Here is a 26,679-nt window from a genome sequence, read left to right on the forward strand (position 1 = left end):
TAGACTGGTACTTGAGACCACTCTTAACCAGGACTAAGTCCTATGTCAAAGATACCACACACCTCCTCATAATCCTTGGAGATATGACATTTGACCAACAAAACGAGACACTCATATGTCTGAATGTAGAAGCACTCTACACCAGCATCCCCCAGGAAGACCGCCTCAGAGTGATTCTGGACCTACTAAAAACCCAGGAAAGTCCCCATAGATTGGATCATGGTACTGGCCAAAATGGCCCTCACGGAAAACTTCTTCAGCTTTGAAGATAACCTCTACCTACAATGCCACGGAACATCAATGGGAAGCAATTTTGTCCCCAGTGTAGCCTGTCTGTACATGGGTTGGTTCGAGGACCACAACATCAGGATGAACAGCCCCTACGCCAATCATATACGCCAGTGGATCCGGTACAGCGACGACATCCTGGTAATATGGCAACATGACAATACTAACATAAATCACTTCAATTAATGGATCAACAACAGGATCCCATTCCTAAAATTCAGCACAACACATGATAACAAGCAGGTGTCCTTCCTGGATGTGAATATCACCTCTGATCTCGTAGAAAACTGGAAACCTAGCAGCATGAACACCAAGAATAATGCATCATGGGACACCTTTACCCCATTCAGTGAACAAGACCTCAACAAGATTCTCCAACATATCAATCCTTCTAACCACTAAAACGACCCCCTGCCCCCGGCCATCTTCAAAGAAATCAAGAATGCCCTCATCCCCACCTGGACAAGGATTGTAAACGCTTCACTGTCACAAGGCATGATACCAGACTGCTTAAAGGCAGCTCAGGTATCACCTATACTAAAAAAAATAATGCAGATAGAGCCTACCTCAATAACTTTCGCCTTATCTCCAACATTCCCACCCTAGCCAAACTACTAGAAAAATGCGTACAATCTCAACTTTGTGTACATATTGAGAATTTCCAACTCCTTGACCAGTATCAATCTGGTTTTCGGAAGGGGCGCAGTACTGAATCGGCGCTGACTCATGTTATGGTTGACATTTTAAAAATGCTTGACCAAAACGAATCATGCCTCCTAATCCTCCTTGACCTTTCCTTCGCATTTGACACTGTCAATCACGACAACCTCCTATCCTTTCTGAAGTACAGGATGGGTTTCTCTGGTCTGGTATTACAATGGTTCTCGTCCTTCCTTCACCACAGATCTCAAAGAGTCCAGGCGAACCATTCTCTCTCACAACCCTCCCCAGTTCTCATGGGGGTACCCCAAGGGTCTGCCCAATCTCCCATACTCTTCAACCTTTTCCTGGAACCATTAGCTAACTCATTAAATTCCATGAACATTCTCTTCCATATGTATGCGGACGATACCCAACTTTATTTAAAAATCTCTGCCCCGCATAACATCATCTCACTCAACTCTACCTTAACATCTACTCAAAATTGGTTAACTGAGAACCATCTCCTGATAACACTTCAAACTGAATTCCTTCTCATCTCACCTCTGTCCCACATCCCTAAGCCAAACCTTTGGTTAAAACACCTCACGGCTTTTAACTGCACCCACCACATTATAGACTCAGCCAAATCTCTCGGAATCACCCTGGACTAGCCCCTGAACATGAAGAATCATATCAGCAATGTGTGTAAGGGAACAAATCACTTGATGAGGACACTTAGAAATATCAAACCTGGTTACAGGTACCAAACGAAATGTGCATATATCCCCAGTCCTAAAATCTCTCAAATGGTTGCTCTTCGAAGCTCGAATCCAGTTGAAAATTGCGGTTCTGGCGCACAAAGCCCTTCACTTCAAAACCCCCAGGTAACTAGCGCAAAAGCTTGAATTATCCTGTGATGGTAGAGCCTCAAAAAGCGCTAACACTTTCCTCCTGAAACCGCAAATCTATAACAAAAAGTGAACTTGCTACCGAGCCTTCTCTGGCGTCACTCCAAAGATTTGGAACTCTCTGCCACCGAAAGTACGCAGAATGTCCTCAATGACTGACTTCAATCTGGAAGTCAAAAGATTTGTAATGAACAAATTCCTTCCTTAATGCTGCTCAAAGCCATTGCCCCTACAACCACTTGACCATCATTGGATATTGCTCTTTTTTACCGCATAATATTTACCCCCTATACTCCGATATTCACTTGTTTATTGTATTACTCTCCTTTGACCCATATATAGTCCAATTATGTGATTATTCTTGTTTCTACTCCTACCTCATGTTGTTACTGCATTTATAACCTTCCATCCTTTTGTAAAGCGCTCTGATATCTTTCGGGATCTTGTTCGCGCTATATAAAACTTTATAAATAAATAAATTAAAATAAAATAAATGATCACTCAGCACTCACGTCTCTGGGGAAGTGAGCTCTTCACATCCCACCCTGACGAAAGCCCAGGACCATAAATAGGCCAGTGATAGGGCTGAAACATGTTGGTGTTCAGTTAGGGTCATAGGATCATCATATCCTCCAACCCTACCATAGGCTTTTTTAACCCCCCCCCACTCCCCAAATAAAGGATACTTTAGGAGTGGGAGAGGAATTTTACCTTTAACGTTATGCCCCCATAGCCAAAATATTCACAAGTGCTCCCTGAAATACGGTCGAGCCACCCTGACCTGTAGGAGCCAGGGTGAGCCTGATGATGAAGCATGTCACTATTAGAGTGAGTGAGGAAAAGGGTATCCCCTCCCTTCCCACCATAGAATCTCGGGACATTACTGAATCAGTAAGGTGCAGACTCTTATAGGTGTTCTGTTCAACTTCAGAACACCCCCCCTATATCTGTGACGCTTTTCCCCCCATTTTTCCCCTGTCTCTACCTCTTTTCATCTCGCCACCCAAGAACCTTACGAGGTTCCAGGAGGGATATCTTTTTGTAAAACATATTATTCATAGAGAGGACATATCCCTTCCCACCTCAACCGGGAGGCCTCTCTACCCCTGCCGAGGCCTGACCTTTGTGAAACAGATTACTAGCGTTGTGCACAGCTGTGGGGTACCCCATATAAAGTACCAGTGAGTCCTCTCACGTCGTACACATTCCTACACACGTCCAGTTACCCGGACACATTCAACTATTGTGGAACAAATGAAAATAGCAAATACAGATGAAATGGCTTCCCTCAACCTAGCAGACCCCTCTCTGCTGCTAGACACCAACATCACCCAAAGTCTGGCACACGCCCAAAACTGGGATGAGATACAAGAACTAAAGAGGGAACAGATGTAGACACTGCTACACAGAGTCATCATGACTGAGTATCTACGGGGAATGCAGCACCAACCGGACTCATTGTGACGAATGAACATTGCATTGTCCTCCAAGAACCCCTATTTAGGAAAGCATGGTCACTAATTGCGTGGCGCTGCAGCTGTGACTGGCTTATCCTCATAATCAATACAGCTAAACGGATCTCGGAGACATTGATGATTAAAATCAAAGCCAGCGAAGATGCTCTCAGCACCCAGATCAAGATCACCCTATACAAGAAAAAACTGGAAGAAGTTAACAAGGAAATTTCAGAACACAAGGACTTCCTACCCCAAAGCAAGATCAACAAACTCCAGAAAGATCTCAAAAAATTCTCCCATGTACGTGTTTACCCGTACACTAGAGATGACTCCAATAAGAAAGATGAATCAGATGCAGAAATATCAGGAAGGAGTGACACAGGCTCATCCAACTCAGACACAGGCGAATGGCCCAGTGACAACTTATCAACCAACAGATCAAGGAGAGGACGCCGCAGACAACAAAGAGGAAATTTACTTCAACCCAACCCCCCCAACATCAGCAGATGATGTTCTGGCCAGGTGGTTTTGCCCCTCCACTCTACCAAGGCCCACCCATGCCACAACCTATGCCTTTTTACCAACCCAACCACCCTAATCAGCATTTTTTAGGGTTTGGTGTCCGACGGGGGAGAAGAGGCTGGAGAGGAGTACGGCACGTACAATGGAATAACAATACAATAGCAGGGGCCAACACAAAGAGGAGAACCAGGGAGCAGACGCAACCAGGGAACATAGTAGTCAACCTATCTAACGAACCAATCGCCGAAGATGAACTTGCAGTCCTTCACAAAGGACTGGGTTTTGTGCCCATGACAGAAATGGATAAATTCAAAACCCGATGTGAGCTTGCGAAATTATTCAGAAAAATCCAGCTAAAAGCATTTTTCATGAACCACCAGCCCCCCCCCAAAACAGGAAGGACACGTGGACCTCAATAAAATGTCAGGTTTCCCCCCTCCCCCCTCATCCATCCCTCCAGAAATACTAGCTTTTGAGGAGACGGTCACAAAGAACATCAACCTATGCTGACCAAAACCTAACACTCACTGAAAACTTCTTCTGCTTCGAAGACGACCTCTATTTACAATGCCACGGAACATCAATGAGCAGCACTTTTGCCCCAAGTGTAGCCTGCCTGTACATGGGTTGGTTCGAGGACCACAACATCTGGACGAACAACCCCTACGCCAATCATATATGCCTATGGATCAGGTACGTCGACGACATCATGGTAATATGGCAACATGACAATACCAACATAGATCACTTCAATCAATGGATCAACAACAGGAGCCCATTCCTAAAATTCAGCATGACAACAAGCAGGTGTCCTTCCTGGATGTGAATATTACCTCTGAAGAAGGAAAACTCAGCACATCACTGTACACAAAACCCACGGACCACAACATCCCTCTCCATTTCGGAAGTGCACATCCTGCGGCCCTCAGGGAAAATTTACCAGTTGGACAATTCATTGTCCAATTCATGGACAATTCAATACCAAGTGCAACTGCTCCAAAAAGGAAGACTACAACAAAGAGGCAGAGGAACTAACCAAAAAACTCCATGACTGGATGTACCCAACACAAATGGTAAACAAAGCAAAAAAAGTGTGAAACACCCCCAGAGAAAGCCTCCTAGAAAAAAACACAAAACACAAAAACTTATATGTGTCACAAAATATAACTCTGGGTCCAATCTAATTTTAAAAAAATCAACAAACACTGGTGGATACTCACAACTTGAATTCGAGAAACCCCTTTTCTCATTCAAGAAAAACAACAGCATACGAGGCAGTCTGGTACACAGCAATGCCATCGAGACCGCAAAGAACAGACAAACCACCCTATGGGATCTTCCACGAGTTATGGGCTGTTTCCCATGTGGCAGCTGCACCGTGTGCTCGTTTACTACACACACGACCAACATTGACCTAGGGCTCAAAACACCATGGGAACAAAGAACCCACACTAATTGCAACACCACTAATTTCGTATACATGATCACTTGCCCATGTGATCTCAAATATATACTATAAACATAATGTGTTTTCTTTCCAAAACAACCATACGCTAGGAGCACACATGCCAGAGCTAGTTCTGATAATACGTATATACCAGGGGAAGTGAACTGGCTCCAGCTTATTTCCTCCCTCTCCTTTTGATTCTTAATATCTCAATTATATAGGCATGACTTTGAGAAAAATTAAAAACCAGGATCAGCGAACAGAGGAGCACCGTCTGCTGCTGCAAAAAAAAAAACATGAACAAGCTCACTACCCACTTCCTAGAATCCAATCACACTAAAAATGATCTGAAATGGACGATCATAGAAAAAATAACTGCATAGGACAGAGTCCAAGACACACTATTACTGAAAGAACAGAGATGGGTGTATTGCTTACAGGCAAACAAAACTGGCCTCAACAACGACATCCCATGCAATCAACTTAACCTCAACAGATGAACCTATGGTCACCAAGCCGAGACCCTGGACATACACAGACCAACACCCCTGAAGATGAACCTCAACGGGGAGTAGTCTTGACCACATCTTAATATACCACTGAATTACCGTTTTTCCCAAATGGAACATGAGCAGGAATCCCCACCATGGTTACCTTCCCCAAACGACCGCTAAAGCGGGCACTAATTACTATACACGCAAAAACTACGTAGGTTGGTTTATATACTATACACCACAATTTGTTTTTCAGATCCAATATCCAGACACTCCCCCCCCCTACAGTATCCCCAAGTGTGACTGTCAATTACACTATTACATATATAAAAAAAACTTTTTGTCCGATCTTAAATGCGACAATACTCGAAATATAGATTATTCCGAATCTCCGACCACATGTTGAAATTCAAGGTAGCATTAACTTCGTATATTCAGCACTTCCCCCTCTCTACTGTTCTAAAAACTTTACTAATATCACGAACAGTCTCGCCCACGTGTCCCATTGATATACAGTGAGTTCACTATCCAGGCTTCCCTTTCCTACAAAATTGTTCCCAGATGTGTGTGTATATCATACATAAATGAAAAAATAATTCCGAGTCATTAATGCAGCAACACTGTTGAGACACAAAAAATCAAAGTCTTCGTCGCAAATAACTTTATTGCTCAAACCAACACGGAGGCTCCAACAGCGGAGCCGGCAGAACATGTGGCTCGTTGCGTGGTCAGCTGTCAACTCGTCATAACAGAAGGCAGCTGATCACGTCACGGCTGGAGCGTCACAGCTGATACGGCGTATCAGCTGGGACACAAAGCAAAGTAACTACGGTGTCCACGCAGGGACAGGAATAAACACAACACATCCCCCTTCCTAGGGAAAGGAGGTAAGAGGAAACACACGTCTTGAGAGTGGTGAGGATCACTCACATATAAAGTCTCTCAGCCACGCAGGAGGACCTAGGAGTCTGCCTGCCCTGCTTGTAGTTGCTGGTAGGGAATTGTCCAGTTCTGGTGTTTTGGGCAACTTACGTCTAACAATGTCTCCTTTAGGACTTTGCATCGAAATCTGACCTGGTGGAATCACCACAACTTGGTCAGCACTAGTCATACTGTCTCTAGACATTTCACTCTCCGAATCATAGTCAATTGCATGCTTGCGCACGTCTGTGTTCACGGGTTCAATACATGGATAGTCTGGTCCGGTTGATGCTTCCTTTGTGTGTTTGACTGCAGATAATTTCGAAAAATGCCACACCTTCCCATCACTCAGAAGTGCTGAGTTACAGTACACTTTCTGGACTTGGTACGGTGGGGTATACTTTTCTTGTCCTTTTGCGATGTGTCCACTTTTCTTCACTTTCACATAATCCCCTTCATTAAGCACTACTGCTTTACTACCATGGGTTTTATCATAGTACACCTTCGCCCTTGCTTGAGACTCAGCAAGTTTTTCTTGTACCAATTTCGAAGACCAGTCAACCTTCCTTGCCGCCTTGATCCAACCAACATTGTCCTTGGACAAAGGTGTCCTTCCCCGCATCAATTCAAAAGGACTGTGTCCTGTTGTCTCGCATGGGGTGATCCTGTACGCCCATATAGTCTTCATTGTTTCAGTCTTCCATGGCAAGTCCTTGCTATTGGCTATTTGTATTATACCTTTAATAACCCTATTGAACCGCTCAACTGCCCCATTACCTGCTGGATGGTAGACAGATGTAGTCTTGTGGCTGATGTTGTGCCTCCTTATGTATTCTTGGAATATTTCAGAAGTAAATTGGGTACCGTTGTCGCTTACAACTATTTTGGGTAGGCCTTCACGGCAGAAGATACTATCCATGAACTTCACAATGTTCACTGCTTCAGGATTTTGTGTGAACAGTACTTCTGGCCACTTTGAGAAATGGTCTATCATGACACAGACATACCACTTCTCATGTTCTTCAGTTATAGGACCCATAATGTCTATGCCAATCCTCTCCCAAGGCATGCTTGGGCTTGTCAGGGGATGGAGAGGGGGTCTGAATGTGACCTGCGTTTTGTCCGCTGACATGCAAAGAGCACATCCTCTCACTGTTCGTTCAATCTCCAGGCCGATACCTGGCCACCAGTATAGGTTTTTGACCCTCTCTTTAGTTTTGCTGATGCCCAAGTGACCCTCATGACATACTTTAAGTAGTTTGTTCCTAATCTTGTGGGGAGGAATGAACTTCCCACCCCTGAGTAGGAAACCATCTTCAAGGGACAGTTCATTTTTGACCTCCCAGTATGCCTTGAGCTGCTCATTGAGTTCCTTTTTGTTGCACCAGCCGTTTCTCATAAATGACATTACTTGCCCGATGGTGCCATCATTTTCTTGTTCCTTGAACCATTCGTCCATGGTTATGTTACAAACTTGCTCCAGGACAGCAGCTATGGCATTTTCTTCCACGTCGGTGTGTGTCTCTTCACTTGGGTGCACCACAGGCATCCTACTAAGGAAGTCAGCGACAACATTTTTGACTCCAGGCACGTATTCAATCTCATACATGAAATCAAACAGCCGAACAGAAAGTCTGGCTAGACGTGGTGAAGCCGTGTACAAACCTTTAGTGGGGAAGACTTTAGTCAACGGTTTGTGGTCTGTGCATAGTGTGACTTTGCGGCCCCACACAAAATGTCTGAAGTGTTCCAATGCCCACACACACGCCAGCGCTTCCCGCTCTATCACGGAAAAAATTTCTTCAGAGGGTGTAAGGGAGCGTGACGCAAAGGCTATGGTGTACTCGATTCCTTCGGAGTTCTTTTGTGTGAGTACCGCCCCCAAACCTTTGTTACTGGCATCCGTTGTTATGAAGCTCTTAAGAGACGTGTCAAATCCCTTGAGGGGCAGTGCTGCGCACATTTCATCTTTAATGTTTTGGAAGCTTCGGTCACAGTCTTCCGACCATATAAATCTGTTCTTTAATTTGAGAAGTTGCCGTAAATCATATGTCTTGTGGGAAAAGTTCCTGATAAATCTTGCGTAGAATTCCACCATGCCCAGAAATGATCTTAGTTCATCTTTGTTGGTGGGAACCGGCGAATTCTTTATGGCGTCCATAAGTTCTTTCTTTGGACTAATGCCGTCACCTGTTATCCGATGACCAAGATAGTTGACGGAGTTGCAACCGAATTTACATTTATTAAACTCAGCAGTTAACCCTTTTTGGTTCAAAACTTCAAGCACCTGTCTCAGTCTCTTATCATGTTCATCTTTCGTTTTACCCATGACTAAAATGTCATCTTGAAAGATTAAAATGTCATCAACTCCATCAAACAAATTGTGCATTAACCTTTGGAACATTGCGGCTGCAGAAGCCAGCCCAAATGGTACTCGCGTGAACCGATAGCATCCAAATGGCGTAATAAATGTTGTAAGCTTTTTACTGTCTTTATGGAGTGGCACCTGGTGGTAGGCCGACTTAAGATCGATTGTTGAAAACCACCGTACACCCTTCGTTGTTGCTAACATCTCATTTATTTTGGGCAATGGGTACTGTTCAACCACAATGTTCTTATTAAGGTCACGCAGATCGACACACAATCTCAATTTGCCATTAGGTCGTTTTGCGACCACTAAAGGTGCGACCCATTCTGAGGCCTCCACCTTCTCAATTATTCCTTCCTCTAGCAGTTTCTTGAGCTGTTCTTTAACTTCTCCTTTGATGGCGAAGGGTATATTTCTTACTTTGTGTACTGCTGGGGTGGTGATCGGTTTCAGTCTGATCTTGTGCTGGTACCCCTTAAGTGCACCAATCTCCTTGCTGAAGACTTGAGGATACTCGTGACATAGGTTTTCACACAAACCTTCCTGTTCTGCTACAACCAGTACGGGGTCAAGCTTTCTGGGATCCAGCATAATGCCCAGTTCGCCTTGGTCCATCCATCCCAGAACCGATGGCCCCACTTTAGCAACATATAGTTTGCACTTTGCTTCCCTACCTTTGTAGGCGAACATGAGGGCCCGGTAACCACGCACTTCAATGGATTCACCTGTGAATGATTTTATCACAATGTCTGGTTTGTGTAGTTCATCTCACAGTTTACCTTTAAATTTAGCCATCCACACCTTTTCATTTACGATGGTGTAGGGCGACCCTGAATCCACAACAATGCTTATGTTAATGCCTCCAATGGTCATTTCGCAAATAGGTTTTTTAGTTTTGGTTGCACCTATATACGTACTGTTTCCATTATTCCCTTCCTCAATGTTAAGTACAAACATGTTCATATCTACCTCCTCATACACTTCCTGTTTAGTCTCATCTTCCTCTGCCACTAATTTCACCTGTCTGGTTCTGCGTCTGTTGCACGCTTTCACAAAATGTCCTTTCAACCCACAATTTGTACATTTTACCTCTCGAGCCGGGCATTTTAAGTCATTAGCTAGGTGGTATGTGCTACCACATCTATAACAAGGCCCCCAGACTTTTGTGTCTTGCCGTTGACTGAAAGTTTTTTGACTACCTTTGATCCAATTTTGTTTCGTAGGGGTCTTATGGTCGCTTACTTTGTTCACGTTTTCACAAGTTTTCTTTTCTTTTTCCTCGTTGAGGATCGCTTTTGCGCAACGTCCAGTCAGTTCGGCTTTACGAGCAATGTCAATAATATTTTGTAAAGGGTATTCGCCCTTAGCCCACAGATTGTCATGGATGTTCTCATTAGAGCCCTGCATGACGATCTGGTCACGGATTAATTCATCGTGCAGTACACCAAAACGACAATTAACGTCAAGTGTTTTCAACACCAACACGTAATCATCTATTGATTCTTCCTTGCCTTGCTTTCTGTGAAAGAACTTGTAACGATCAACCCCTACACATACTGTGGGTTTATAATATGTGTTCAAATCATCTATGGCATTGAGAAAAATATCACCTTCATTTTCTGCTCTTATTTTTTTATTGATTGAGTTGTATACCTTAATGCCCCCAGGTCCCAGACAATGCATCAGCATTTTGTACTTTTTTTCCGGCTTGACTTCATCATCCTCCTCTAAAGTTGATATGTAATTCAGGAAATACTCCCTCCATTCTTCCCACTTTAGAGTAGGTTCGCCACCCCCACGCAAGAATGTTTCCGGCGGAGATAGGTTCCAAATGCAGCCAGACGCCATATTAGGGCTTACAATTAAAGATATTTCGAAGGTTATAATATTTTTTGAAGGTCACACCTGGATTGGGGCACTGATGTAATATCTAAAAATTTAACAGTTCTGATTAATAATGTTCAAAATATCACTCCTGTATGCTTAGTATGGTACCCCAAGTTCCAAAGGTACAATCACTGCCATTTGCAACGGTTAAGACGTGTAAATGTTTATCAAAAAGTCATACATGTGTTTCCTGCCAGGCTGCGTGCAATTGAACACTTAGATGGTTCAGTTATTGATCTGGAGTTCAAAGGTATTTTCGCCGAATGAAATAGAGTTTTGCAGAAAAAGTTATCTATGCGCGAAGAACACTAGCGCGCCGGTGGGTTTTTACCTTTAGTTTGAATGTCCTGCGTTTCCGATATCAGGTCCGTCACCACAACTCTTCTACACGCGCCATGAGGGAAAGCTTGAGTGGCGATCAATCACAAAAAAAATAAATTATTTCCAAAATGGCTGCCACGTTGCGTGCGTCGTCTGGACTGCTGACTCCCACTCCCGTTGTCATAGGAACGTCGTGACGTAGCAACGCTGCACATGCGCACAAGTTGACGTTGATCATCCGTTACTCAGCTGTCGTTGGAAACTGACGGTTGATGATGAACGTTGGTCATTGACAGTTGATGCCTTTGGGACTTGACATATACTCTTAGAGTGCGCTGCAGTAAAATGTTCCCAGTTACTCATACAGCCACTCAGGAATTACACGACAAGTGAAAAGCAGCTCACCTTTCACTTGCTGTTACTTGCTTTCCGGTGACAATTGCAAATCGCTTCACTGTCTCTGTGAATTTCCCCTTTACATAACTGCACACTTCAGATGAGGAGAATTTCAAAGTCAATACTTCACTTGGCAGTTGATCGTTCTAGTCGTCACTAAATTCCTCATGAATTCCACGCTTGTAATTGAAATTGAAATGCGCCGAAAAATGTCCTTCACAGGCTACATGCAGAAGTGCGCTACAAGAAGAAGATTTCTCAGAAGAATTAATCAGGTGTTCCATCCGTGGGTTCACGTGTTGGTACTCGTCGCCAAATTTGTTGAGACACAAGAAATCGAAGTCTTCGTCGCAAATAACTTTATTGCTCAAACCAACACGGAGGCTCCAACAGCGGAGCCGGCAGAACATGTGGCGCGTTGCGTGGTCAGCTGTCAACTCGTCATAACAGAAGGCAGCTGATCACGTCACGGCTGGAGCGTCACAGCTGATACGGCGTATCAGCTGGGACACAAAGCAAAGTAACTACGGTGTCCACGCAGGGACAGGAATAAACACAACAAACACTAAAAATATAAGCGATGTTCAAGCTCCGACCACTCAGTGACTTTCATGTCTGCATTAACAACTTAGTTTTGGCATTTCCTTCCACTCTATCGCTCAGAACTTTATTCAAGTTGTCGACAGTCACAACCGCGTCCCCACATGGGAGAATCAGCAGCATCACTGTCGTTCCCATAGCAACCGGGACCACCGTTGCGGACTACATGCACTCCACCATGCTGCACATGACGCCGCGTCGAACCCCCTCACTCTGCCCAATCACTAAGGGACACGGACGCAATGAGGATACGGCGCGCACGCTCCTGTTCTAGTATTTCACCATGGTGCTTCACTCCCTCCCCAGACAAGCAGAGGAGCGGAGCACAGTAGATCTCCTACAGGGATGGATCTTTGACGAAGTAAGTGATACCCTTCTTCCGACCCAAAATAAACATCCGGCAATTTAGTACAATACATGGAGCTTTTCGACCACAAACTCCATGGCCTAATTCTTCTACTCCCCAACTTTGCTGGCTTGTGTTTTTCTTTTTTCCCTTACCTACAGAGTGTGACTACTAGGCCTCCCCCTCCAAGCCCCTCGTTGGGACCTTACACCCTGTCCAACCAGGGTGAGTGCCCTGAACATATAGTCATTGACTACTGTTTTTACTTCACTATTAATAGTAACTTAATAACAGTCAAAATACGGGTAACAGTGTGTATGTATGAATTCATGTATGACAATAAATTGCAACAATTATTGCGTGTGGCAACATGAAACAGAATTATTGCGTGTACATTTTCTCCATAAGTATATGGCTAAACATCAAACCCGTGAATGTGTGCCACTGGTCTTGTTTCTGATTGGTGATTACCAGACGCAATCCCCCTCTTGTGCCCTACACATGATACCAGTCGCTCTCACGGTATTTCAGTAGGGGAACTATAACAGCGAAGATTCCTTTGCGAAGAACAACATCAGGTTTTACCACACAAAAGTCACTACTTATCCTTTATGTGTATGACCTATTTTTCCCTCTTTTCTTTCAGGAAATTCCTCAAAAAGGACAGTGGTAGGTACTAGACTTGTCCCACATATATAAACGTGTAACATGTTAATTGCATGATCACTCAGCACTCACGTCTCTGGGGGAAGTGACCTCTCCGCATCCCACCCTGACGAAAGCCCAGAACCATAAATTGGCCAGTGATGGAGCTTAAACATGTTGGTGTTTAGTTAGGGTCAAAGGACCATCATATCCTCCAACTCTACCATAGTCTTTTTTAGTCTCCCCCACTCCACAAATAAAGGTTAATTTAGGAATGGGAGAGGAATTTTATCTTTAACGTTACACCCGTCTGCCCAAAATCTTCACAAGTGATCCCTGAAATACGGTTGAGCTGACCTTTAGGAGCCAGGGTGAGCCTGATGATGAAGCATATCAATATTCGAGTGAGTGAGGGCTATAATAACAAAAGGGTCTCCATCCTTTCCCACCCTACAATCTGGGGACATTACTTAATCAGTAAGGTGCAGACTCTTATAGGTGTTCTGTTTGACTTCAGAGCACCCCCTCCTACATCTGTAGGCGTTTTCTTTTCCCCTATATCTACCTCTTTTCATCTCACTACCCAAGAACCTCACGAGGTTCCAAGAGGGATATTTTTTTGTAAAACAAATCAAACAACAGGGGCCATGGCTTCTAAACAACGGGAAGCCACCGCTTGCTGTTGCTTCGGCATATGAACGTCTACAAAAGTTAGTGTTTGCGGCCAGGTTTCTATGCACTATCGCAGTGTTGTAGTTGACGTAGCAATGCTGCTCTTTCCTTTTGGCTTTCCTTCTCCTTAGGTTTATGAACCGGCTTCGATGGGTGGGAAGATCGATGCATCCCTGGGGGAGGCGATGTGGGGTGTTGCTATGGCAAGTGAGTAGAAAGCTCCCACCGGAGGGCAGGCATCTAGGGTCCAGATACTCCTAGTCTCATTGTCTCAGACAAATTGGAGCCGGAAGGGGTGTCCCCACTTGTACTTGATCCCTTTGTGACAGAGAAAGTCAGTCAGAGGTCAAAAAGATCGATGATGCTGGAGCGTTATTGTGGAAAGATCCTTGTAGGGCCAGAACTTAGTGCCTACAAAGTCGACGGCATTCCTGTCTCGTACAGCTTCCTTCTGTTGTAGTAGTAGTAGTAGTGAGGACAGGTGAGGATATCTTGTGGTTGTCCTGGGGAGCAGGCAGGGCGTCCCACTGTATACGTACGGTCAAGGATAATCGTGTGGTCTTTAAGGTCTGGGACCACATGACGAAACAGGCGAGTGACATAGTCCTTCAGGTTTCCAGTTGCAGCCTGCATTGAGACTCCTCTTATGCAAATGTTGGAATGTCTGGATCTGTTGTCAAGATCTTCGAGTTGATAGTGAAGCTCCATGTTCTTTTCCCACAGTTAAATAAGTTCCCAATGGTGGCCATCCAGTTCTTCATCGCGGGAGTCAGTTGTTTTTTCCAAGGAGTTGACACATTGGCCCAGTTCGCCTATGTCCCGTCATATCCTTCATGTTCACCACTATGTTTTTCATGAGTGCTGTGATGTTGTCCCTGAGGGTCCCGAAGAGGTTCTCCAGGAACGCCATTGTGACTGGTGCATCTTCACTTTGGGAGCATGTTGCAGCTGTCTCTGTGGGTGGGGGCGTGGGCGAGAGCACTTACCCGCCCTGGTCCAGTTTCTTTGACAGAGGTTTGGTAAACATATCTTTAAGAGTGGCATCCTTTTTGGTGTTGCGCTGAGAGGACATGTCTGTGTCGTGAGTCAACTCCGGTCGTAGCAGAGAAAGGGTGCTGTGCAATCCATAGGACGTCTGCTACCTCCAGTAAGTCTCATCTCCAACAGAAGTTTCAAGCAACAGGGTCCAGCGTTGGAGGTGGAGGGCCAGTGGTGAACACTCCAGGACAAGGGCCCCCGTTAAAACCGCCCATACAGTATTGTCTGCTTCGGGAGGGTATGGGCGGAACGCAGCAGTGAGCAGGATCTGATGATATCCTCCGGGTGCGTTACTGTGAAGGCCCAGTCGCCTGCCGGAACACTGGGCAAATACTACTGTCAACACGGTGAGGAATGCGCAGGGAATCTGAAGAAACCAGAGACAAGATGACCTCAAGTAGTGCAGAACAAGCAGCAAGGGTATTTTGCAGGCAGAAAATGAGATGCCCCAGTGTGCTAAATGGCGTCCCTGTATGGGCCTCCAAAGCTTACAAATGTCCTTGAATGGACAAGTCCTCTAGGTCTGCTCCCGGTGCTCATGGAGTATATGGTGGAGAAAATCGGGCTTAAAAACTGGGAGGGGGCGGAGCAGGCCCCATCAGTAGCACCCCTGCTGGGAGGGACCGCTCAGGCATCTGCCACATACCACCGGCCTCATGGGCCTAGCGTCCCCACCTGTGCAGTCCCGAGGTGCAGCATCTCGTAGTCCACGCTGGTCTGGCCATCACTCAGAGAGGAGAGCAGTGAAAGGCAGCAGGGGTCCACTTAGCGGCCCGTCCCGGGCTGCGAAGGACAGTAGTAGGTGGTGGGCTCAGGCAGGAGCATGACCATCTCTCCACTTTTTGTGGGCGGCCCGGGCTCTGGCCCCAATCCAGACCCAACGTGGAGCCGACGAGCAGTGCAGGGACGCCGTCACCCTGGTAGCGGCAATCAGGTCCCACTCGTTTCCCCGCCTAAAACATCACACTCCGTAGGACAGGGAGTGCAAATGCAAGCAGGGAGTCTGTCAAACGTGGCTCACCATGGATCCAGGCTCAGAACTCCACTGCGGCTGTCATCTTAGCCACGTGGCCGTCTGGTCAGCTCGCTTCTCATCAGGCTCTAGGGTGAACTTTCTGGGCAAAACAGGGCCGAGCCTTGCCCTAGATGATGAGGGGCACCACCAGGCATGATGTCACTCACTGTGGGGCCTGGGAAGTCTGGTAGCCGCCTCCATGAGGTACTCATGCAGGGGAGCTCTGAGGGATGGGTCTCACACGGGTGCCATCTTTAACACACCCACAGGATTGTTAGTGTGTTCCAAAGTCCCTTCCCCACATGGGTGACCACACAGAAGAAATCCACACTGTACATTTCAGAAGGCCTTAATGCCCTATCTTAGTGAAGATATTAGACATATGTGTTCTAATCGAAATAAACAGATCACGCATGATGATATGAGCAATAAAACAGTGGTGTAGAAACAATGGTTATATAATCAATGTATGATCCAAACTCTCCCCCACCCCCCTCTTCTAAGGCCAAAGCTGAGTTAAACCAGAACAGCATAAAAAATGCCTATGAGCATTTCTCAGAAGGCCCTGACTCGCATTCTTTACAAGATGTTTTCTCGATCCTCTACTGTGCCTGACTTCAAAGACAAGTTTGTTTTGTGGTTCTTTTTGGCATTCCATACTCCAAGAGAACTGAGATCAACTCGAGCTGAGCTTCAAGTCCATGGCCTTCAGGGGTCAGAAGAGTGCATCACCGGCCCAACTCTGTCTGGAAATCTGAAGGTGTCCTCTTTGATGAAATGTCTGTGCATTGAGGTTGAATACCCCTTACACATTATCTTGGAATGAGTCAGAAGTCCTGATTTGTGATGTAAAATGTACACATTAGCATAAGAGAATTCTATTGCACAAAAACATATTTATAATGGGTGAATAAAATGTGGAGCAAAAAACGGAAAAGAATTCAAAGTACACAACAGCATCCTAGGTTTGTTACTTGAAATCTCGTGGGTAACCTTCTCCAACCAAGACCATTGCACAGGTCATGGATGTCTTGTTTAATGTGAGTGATCAGCACATTGTCTTCCCCACTAACTCGCTAAATTATGGGTACTCACAAACATGCATCGAAGCCAGCAGTGTGGGGATGGGACTGTGTGGAAGGTGGGCTTAGGAGGAACGATGCATGTACGTAGTGTGTACTATGAGTCTGAGTTATTTTAAGGCGTTTCATTGCATACTGCCCTCTAAATTGAGCCCTTAGTCTCTGTAATAGAGACATAGATTTGACAATACGGTGTTATGCTGCATCTGAGGGTGCTATCCCTCTGCCGCACCTTGGGGTAAGCCTTCCCTGCTTGCTAATGCTATCTTTAGCAAGTCAAGTGCACAAAGGAAGTAACGTGATTATTGAATTCAAATAAAAGAGAATCTTAGCCCTCAAAATCTTCATTTTCCTTTTGTCTCTTATCTGGTAACATTAGGCGTACTTAGACTCGGGCTCGGATAAGGTAGCAAGTGCTATAAAAAATTCATGACAAAGGCCAACAAGGTGCACAATACTGAGATGTGCAGACAAAAACACCCAATCGCCACCGCTAGACATGGGGCAGTGGGAAAGTTTTAGCCCATGGGTCTCCAACCTTTTCTGTAGTGAGAGCTACTTCTGATCCATGAAAATAATCGTGAGCTACTGAAGACTAAAGAACTTGTGCATTGTTACCAGACACCCCCCGCCTAATGTCCATAGAACCAGATACTATGGTTTGAACAAAATATTGTGTCTGATGGCACTATGACAGAGTAGCCATGTGTGTCAGTTAGAGAACTGTCTTTGTGGATATATGAACATGTGTGCGTATGAATGGGATATATGTGTATGGGTGACTGAGAGCCTGTGTTGTATGTACTTGTGGCTTAGGAAAAACCTTTTGCCATATGTGGCACCGTTATATGTATAATACAAACCTGCAACCATTTTTTTTTTAATGGGAGAAATTTAAAGTGCAGAAATATATTCTGCAAAAATGTTCGAAGTATGGAAAATGTTTCTGCACTTTACATTTTTCCCACTTAAAGAAATTACTGTATTGTGCAGTTACACATAAGACCAAGTGTCCACTGGGCTCAAGAGGCCTTCTGTTTGTAAATGCAACACTTTGAAATTGGAGAAAATCAAAATGAAGAGTTAACTTAATCATTTTTTTTTTAAACCGTTTTTATTGCAGAACAATGTAATGTAATAAGCAGCGTACAGCCATAACATTCCTGCACCGCTATTGCCAGTGCCATATCATACGTGGCTATTTAGGCAGTCGTACACAGCTGGTGAGCCCACATCCCTGAGGCCGGGCAGCGGTGGTAAGGAAATCACTGTATTGAACCATATTTCAATCTGTACATTTGACGCGAACATAGTAGGGTGTCTGCGTTCCACTTTGAAGTTTCCTCCCCCCTTCTCCCTCCTCCCCCCATCACTTCGCCCATCCCAGTCCCTATCCCCCAAGAGTTAACTTAATCATTATGGTAACTTTTCATTTAATTTTCTCCTATTTGAAACATTCAGAAACATTATTTTCTCTCAGACTCCAATATTGAGTTTCTTTAAGAGTGAAATACCTCAGTGCTTCAGTTCATCACGTCTGTGCCCTGGGTCATAAATCTGACTCCAGCACCGCTCATTATCAGGGCTTGCTATCTGTATCCTGAAGATAATAATGCAAAATAAACAAAGCCTTCCCTTAACTTTAAAAGGGAAATATGACCCTGCGCTTACTTAAAAATTAACTCAAGGTGATAAGTTACTCTGAAGGTGTCTAGGAACTACTGGTAGCTCGTGATCAACTGGTTGGAGACACCTGTTTTAGCCACCTCACAATGAGGCTTGGCATTTAATCCTCGCTTTACCAAAATATGCTGGTAGTCAACTCTATATTAAAAGTCTAGTAGTCTCTGAGTTTAACCATCGGAGTCACTCGCAACCCAGTTGTTGTGTAATGTCCCAGATGGAAACTATATATCCAGACAGAAATTTGTTTTCTTTTTTTTATTATTAATCTCTGCCTTCGTTTGTGGCACATCGTGTGCTCTTGGTTAATCACTTTTAAACATATTTCTCTGCTCCTTTTTCTTCAACAGAGGTATAAAAAACTTTTATAGAATGAAACACTGGTAGTAAGTATGTGATTATAAAACTGAGCTGAATTCTTTGGTGATGGTCAAAATATATTAAAACACAGGGAGGGCCAGAGGAGGTTTAAATACCTGCAGGGGTTGACTCCCCTACTCCGAAACCAACAATACAGAAGAAAAACCTCAGGGTCTCTTAGTTGAGGAAGAATGCTACTGGAGTGTTCCTTTTAAAGGACGGTTTCACTCACCCACCCGAAGGTACAATGCTTCATCATAGGGTGGTCTCCTTGCATTAGGAACTTAGTCATAATGCGGGCTACAACCGCCTCTCTGAGAGGGAGGAGCTCATGGATGTTTTATGGTAGAAAGCAGTATACTAAATTCCTTAGATTGAGTGTGATGAGGGGTGCAGAGCAAAGTGAATGTGAAGTGAAACTATCTCCAGGGTACGCAATAGATTTTATTGGGGTGCCCCTGAACCAGGATAAAAAAACAAGCAATAGCAGAAGGGAATTCAGCCTGCCATGGAGTGAAAAATAGGTCGACATGTGTCAGTCTAATACCCTCAACAGAGATGTGTCAGCCATCTTCAGGACCTTATGGAAGCTACTGCAAAATATGTGTAGACAACAGTGATAGAAAACAAAAGCAAATTTGTCATACACAGAACCAGTGGTTGAGGTCGAAGTCCACTTTGCCAGGGCTACACTGGTGGATTTACCTGAATGAAACAATATGTTTCAAAATGACTTACACTTTGTACAACAAACTATAGCACTCATTCCGACATCCTAGGTTACAGGAACGTCCTGGAACTGAGTTAGGGCTAACACAATTATCAGAACGACTTTGTGCTATCAAGAAAAAATGCATGAGCTAACCTGCAAACGTCAGGTAACATGCCTCAACTTTACCTTGGAGCAAAACTCCAGGTAGCATCAAGTCCTACAAACATAAGAGGACACGTGCAAATCAATTTGTCAGGGGCAACACAGCAGATGAAACAGACGACTCAATTGCAAACCACATCAATACCCCTACTGAAAGTCGTGAAGAACCTGTTGTTGATTAGTAAAGAGAAAAATGTGTATATAGTATGACCCAAGGTGCGTGTTGTCAATCATTGTGGAGAAGTGTGGTTCAATGGTTAGAGCGGCAGACCCTGATGCAGAGGTTTGGCCCGGACCAGGGTTCAATTCCCGCCTCGGCGGGTCTTGGGCTCAATTTCCCCGGACCCGATAATTCTCGCCTCGGTGCCTATTCTAATCATGAGTCCCACTCTGCAACTCTGGGCAATAGCTTGCTTAATCTCCACAACGGCCCCTAAAGCGCTAGGATGCCTGGCTTCCCCTTGGGGGTGCCCAGGAGTGGGCACTTCACAGGGAAAGGCCAGGATGTGCACAGCGCCTGAGAGACCCTTTCGGGGTGTGCGGAGCGCTATATAAATGCACTACATTTACATTTACACCAGGGCCCCTCATCATGTCTCAAAAACAGCAGGGCATACAATAATCTTCCGCCTAGTTTACAGATGGAAAAAAGATGCCTTGAATTAAGGGATCAGTACAATTGGAATAACCACTTTACTCATTCTCATACAGTGGTAAAGCGGATAGCAAGACCCATGCATACTCGCTTGTGAAAGTGGTAAGGCGGTCTGGACTCTCATGTATATAAGGGCACCTCAGTGAGAATGAGCTACTTGGCGGTTAAAAATATGCCGCTGATACCATCGCTGCAAGTATAGCACGTTTGGTTGGGTGCCCAATAGGGCAAGACCCGCAGTTACAACATATCGCAGTTACAAACAAGCATTGAAAATGCAATAGGTCTCGCCTTTGACTAAGTTAAAGCCTTTTTCTTTGCTAATGGTATTGTATAGCAAAGCAAATGGCTTTAACTTAATAAAAGGCGAGACCTATTGCATTTTTAATGCTGGTTATTAGTGGTGGGTGAAGCACTCGCTTGCACTTTGCGGTAGGTATATAAATTGATCATAAACCGATGCCCTTGAGCCCTCTGTGCAGGCACTGACCTGAAGACACTCAGTTAACACCCTAACATAACTACACTGTAGTGCTAGGTTATGAATTATACTAATATTGCCCATGCACAGATACAGCTTCTTTTTTGCGTTTAATAGTAAGCATTTATTACTGTAGTATTGTTTACTACCTAATTCAATAGTACTCCGCTTCTTACCCTCAAAAGAATGAAAGCTTCGGTTAGCGCTGTATGCACGTAAACGTTTCCATGCACAATAGTCCCAGGTCTTTGTCGAGGCTGCATAACCCTCTGATGAGGACTGGAAACAGTTACCTGTGGGTTCCATCTGGAACACAATATTAAATGAATGAACCTACAGACCAAAGTTCTAGGGTTTGGATCTATGACCTGGAGATGATACGTGGTGCTCTCTGCAGCAGGCACATTGAGCACCTGAGCTATTTTATTAGTACTGGAAACTGTGTGCTACTGCAAAACACTCACCACTGTGCTAACATACTAGCTGACACGCTTAGTCACCAGATAACCGCATAACTCAGTCTATTGAACCTCCTACTGTGGAAATCTTAAAGCATTTTTAAACTTTTACAGCCAATACAGCGTCCAAGCCTGCCGACTTGGGAGACTGGCAGCTATTATTTCTAGTGCAACTGAATAGCAAGACTGGGGTAAAATGCATCATGTACAAAAATATGTAATGTATACACCTATATGTGCATGTATATTGCCCTGGTTGGTTCTTTTAATTCTGTACTTGCACTGATAATCGGAAAACGAAAACTGAACTAACCACAGCAGTTAAACATAAAACCAACATTCAAAATAATTAAAAAAGAAAATCACCATAAAAAGGCTAACAATTGCTGAAAAGGAAAATCAAACCTGGAACTTAAATAGTTACGGCAATTAAACAGAAAATCACAATATAAAAAAGGATACCATAAAAATACTAAACGCGTGAGAACGAAAATCAACCCGCGCATTCTGCCCTGGGGTGGAGCATCATAGTTTGCCAAGTTTCTGGGCAGGGCGGGTGCGCCTCTACATTTTTCCGGCTGCAGACCCCTAGGTGTTAAGACCAGGATGGGTCGCCATGGTGACCCAGGGGCCTATCGGACGTTTGCATAGCGCGTGGCAGGGCAACAGACTAGCCCCAGAGAGGCGGCGCATGTGTGGTGGTCCCCTCAGAGGTGGGTGCATCTGCCTTCTACACTGATCTGTACTGGTCAGCACTTTTGGGGCGCTCAGGAGGGAGAGGGGGGGGGCGGGAGTCAGATGTTGCGTTCACAGAGGTAGACCAGTCAGGCGCCCCTCCCAGCAGTGCACAGAGGTAGAGAATGCCATGGGGAATATGGAAGGGAATCCGTGCCTCGTGCTGACCCTGCAACCCTGGGATCGTAAATCTAATCCCGGCATTGCAACTGACTGGCACATCTTGTGATTCTGCGCAAACCAACTGAGGCGCATGAACCTTTTTGTATTCACAATGCAAATATCTCTAACAGAAGAAAGCACTGTGCGGTGTGCTGCCTAATTCTGCCCAGGTACATATGCCATGCCTCGCTGCCCACTGAACTGTTGATACATATGCCATGCCTCGCTGCCCACTAAAAGGTTTTCTGTGGTCTACTTTAAACAGGACCCAAACTCCATGCTGCTTCTGCATTATAAATGTTCCTTCAACTTGATCCAGTGTTACACGGGTGACGTGTGTGCTGCATTTAGTGAGAAAAATTAGTTTCTAGACCGTAATAAAATAAGTAAATACAAATATAATTAACGCTTTCATACACTTTTACAGAGCCAAAATGTGAGAATGGGTGAAGATGGGCGGCCTTACAACACATTTTAACTTACCATTCTAAAATATATATTTTTTATAATAATCACATCTCCGCAATGACGCTGAACATCCTGTGAATCTGTGCACATCACTTAATCTCCCCGTGCCTAACAAAAACAAGCTCTTGCCACCGACCTTCCAAAGATGGCTTCCTCCAGCGTCAACCCCTCTTCTTCCTTCCTCTATATTGATTGGTTAAGTCGTCAAGTCTGCCGCTGCTATTGGTGGAACAGGGGATTCGGCCACCCTGCTGCCGGTGTGGATTTGGCTGTTTGGGGGATGTTGAGAACCGTCATGTCCGAAGAGGGAGCAGCGGCGCTTAGAGCCGTAAGGAGCAGGGTACAAGCGGCGGAGGCCCGAAGACCGCGGGTAAGATATTGAGGTGACAGATGGCCGGGGATATGGGTAAAATGGTGTTTTGAGATATCAGGCGTTATACGTAGTAAGTGTTCAGGAGTAGCGGGGGCAGTGAGATCCGAGAGTTATAAGCAGCGGCCGCGGTGAGACCAAGGAGAACGTTAGTAAAGTGTTAAATGACTTAAGATACTGGAGGATTAATAAAGACCTAAGGTATGGCTGTCGAAAAGCTTTAGAGACATTGAGGCGTAGCCAGCATGTTTTGTACTTTGGAATACCCGCCACCTTCCTGCCAGGAGCCGAGGATATTCCGGTGAAGAAGGCGGGGTGATGGGTGCTTCCAAACTGACAAGTGGGATGAGGCCTAGTATGGCACCTTCAGCTAGTTTAGGCAGCCGCGGATGCGGTGAGGGGGGTCGGCAGTGGCGGGTGTGTGCGCGCGCGTGTCTGTGCGTGTGCGTCTGCGCAAGCGCGTCTCAGAAGCGCGTCCACAGACCCCGATCGCTGCGCGTGCCCCAGTCTGTCTCCCTTGAGAGGCATCACGGCAACAATAGTTCTCGTTGGCGGCAGCGCTTTGCGCTGCAACGCCAGCGAGACCTAAAAACCCAAAGGAGGACATATACCTTTTAGAAATGATCTCAAATGACGCAGATTAATCAGGGGAGGGTGGCTAGGTAAGCCCCAAAGAGTATTTTGTTTATTCACAATGACAGTCCTTGGTCTAGTGTGCACTAACTTTTCTTTTAAGTTCCCAATCCGTCTAAATGCGAAGAGTGGTTGTAGCAGGGTCTGGGTCCCTTTATTCAGGATATGCCAATTCTTGTTGATTGATTTCTGAATCATGCCTGATGCACTGCAGAAAGTGTTAACACAGACTAGTCACTCTGTGGGCTCTTTTAGTGGTTGTATTTCTAAAAGAGCCTCACGGCTATTGTTTCTTGCACTTCTGGCTGATTTGTGTATCAGTGATGGTGGGTATTGACGTTCCAAAAGTTGGGAAGATAAGTTATCTGCGTGAGCTTTGTATCTCTGGATGACTGAGCAGTTCCGCCGTAAATATAGGAACCGTCCAAATGGAAGATTTTCTTTTAGTGACCTGGGGTGGTAACTCGCGTATGCAAGTAGAGCATTCCTGGCCATAGGTTTTTTATACAGCTCTGTCTGCAAAGTTCCAGAGTACGGATATATCCATATGTCTAAAAATGGAAGGCATTCCTGGCTTTATTCACAAGGGAATTTCAAGAAAGGATTGCGCGAATTCAGTCATTGATGGAAAGCAGTGATAGCATCACCATGCCAAATGACTAAAATGTCATGAACATAGCGCTTCAATTGAATTCTTGGCATTCTCAGGTATCAGAAACTTCAGGGCGAAGGTACTAGCCATCAAAGTCACAGAGATTTGTAGGTACAAGCCATCCTCAAATAGAAGGAAGTTCTTTTTTTTATAGTTAGCAAGGTCAAGACGCGAATAATGCAACACAAGACTACCATTAGGTGTAACAAGTAAGCCACTAAATTGACCACACACTTTCTAGAGAAAGGTGATCCGGCAGATGATCTGTCATGGACTGTACTTGACAAACCTATCCCTCAATTTCTCTCCAATGTGGCATAGTATCTGTTCGAGAGAGAGCAAGGATGGTTCTTCAGACTACGTAGTGACAAACAGGGCCTCAATGATGATAGCTCGTGGTCTGCTTTTTTCATAGATGCATACACCATTATATGGTATGAACTTCCTTTAAGATCATACTGTGAATACACATCATTTCAGTAAGTAACCCCCACTTTTTTTTTTTTTTTTACAAAACCCAGAGTCTTGTTACCTAAACCATATATACTAGAAATAGCTGACTTATTTTACTACTGATGTAGATCCTGGCTTCCATTTTTTCCAAATCAGTTGACACAGGCTTATGGGACTACTTCTCCCAGCATACAATCTGAGTGACACTTCTACATCCAAAATATCATGATCTGAGTACATTTCCTCTTTCATTATTATTTAATACTATTACCACGGACATAGACACTGACTCCCACTATGCTAAACAAGCAGGGGCATTAATACAAGTCTATTTCTCCAACCCGTGCTTGAGGGACTACATTTCAGAGGATGTTGGTTGTTTGTGAATGGCTCTACCATTACCTCTCACGTGGCACATTAATTAAACAGGAAGTACAGCTCCCAACAGTTCTGTAGTACGCAACTAACCTTGTGATTGGACAATGAGTAAAGGTTCACGTGACATGCCTTCACGTCTTTTCACATTGCCACCGTTGTCTCTGTAAGAAAGATATATGTAGGACCTGGTCCCTCGCCGCGAGTTATGCCTTCCTCTGCGCTATACGCGTCATTTGCCATCATTTCTAAAAGGTATGTGCCCTCCTTAGCTGCGGTTTGTTATTACTGCGGGCCTTGCGTGGTGGGCGTGTACTTGGTGCCTAGCCAAACGTGCTATACTTAAAGCGATGGTATCAGCGGCACATTTTTAACCGCCACACCGCTCATTCTCAATGGTGTACCCATATAAACGTGAGAGTCTAGACTGCCTTACCACTTTCACAAGAGCACAGGCACCGGTTTTGCTAATCCATTGTATTGATGCATTGATTCCATGCATCATTTCTCCATCTGACGAAACACAAAAATGGTTCAAAAGCACACATAGTCTAATTTGCATTTGTTGGTTCTTTTCCTTGTTAAGTTTCAACTTCTCAGTAGTTAAATCCAGTCCAAACACGGACGGTACACAGTTCTTATTTAATTCATGAACACATCCCAGTACATCATTATTCAAAAGCACCGCAGCCATTATTCCACACTTGCTTGTAGAACTGTTGATTTGTGCCAAAGGTGGCTGGGTGCTGGCACCACAACAGCACCACTGAGCGGAATAGACATTATATTGTGTTTACTTCTTTAATGCTGTACACTGGGGATAGATGTGCAGACATCAGTCATAGCCACTATATGCTAGATCGTTTCTCCGCCTGTAAACTAGATGGGAGAATATTGTATGCGCTGCTGTTTTTGAGACATTATGAGGGGCTATGGTGTGACAATGATTGATAACGCACACCATGGATCATATAATCTACACATTTGTCTCTTTGCTAATCAACAGCAGGTTTTTCTAGACTTCCCACTATGAGATACAGTTTAATGCAGCAAGATTATTTTCATACAATAGGGGTATTGATGTGGTTTGCAATTGAGTTGCCTATTTCATCTACTTTGTTGTCCCCTAACAAATTGATTTGCACTTGTCCTCTTATGTTTGTAGGACTTGATGCTACCTTGAGTTTTGCGCCAAAGTAAAGTTGAGTCATGTTACCTGACGTTTGCAGGTAAGCTCATGCATTTTTTCTTGATAGCACAAAGTTGTGTTT

The 26,679-nt window shown here is 44.7% G+C and overlaps 1 protein-coding gene across 1 annotated transcript in view; it reads left to right on the plus strand.

Annotated features, from left to right (window-relative positions):
• LOC146835342 (uncharacterized) overlaps positions 1-26,679 on the plus strand; it is a 103,758-nt gene that overhangs the window by 58,499 nt on the left and 18,580 nt on the right. Inside the window, exon 2 of the mRNA XM_085602924.1 lies at positions 26,574-26,637. The gene's annotated coding sequence lies outside the window, so the exon portion shown is untranslated. The remainder of the gene's footprint in view (positions 1-26,573; positions 26,638-26,679) is intronic.

The sequence above is a fragment of the Triturus cristatus genome, chromosome 4_2, assembly GCF_964204655.1.
Source record: "Triturus cristatus chromosome 4_2, aTriCri1.1, whole genome shotgun sequence".
NCBI classification, from domain to species: Eukaryota; Metazoa; Chordata; class Amphibia; order Caudata; family Salamandridae; genus Triturus; species Triturus cristatus.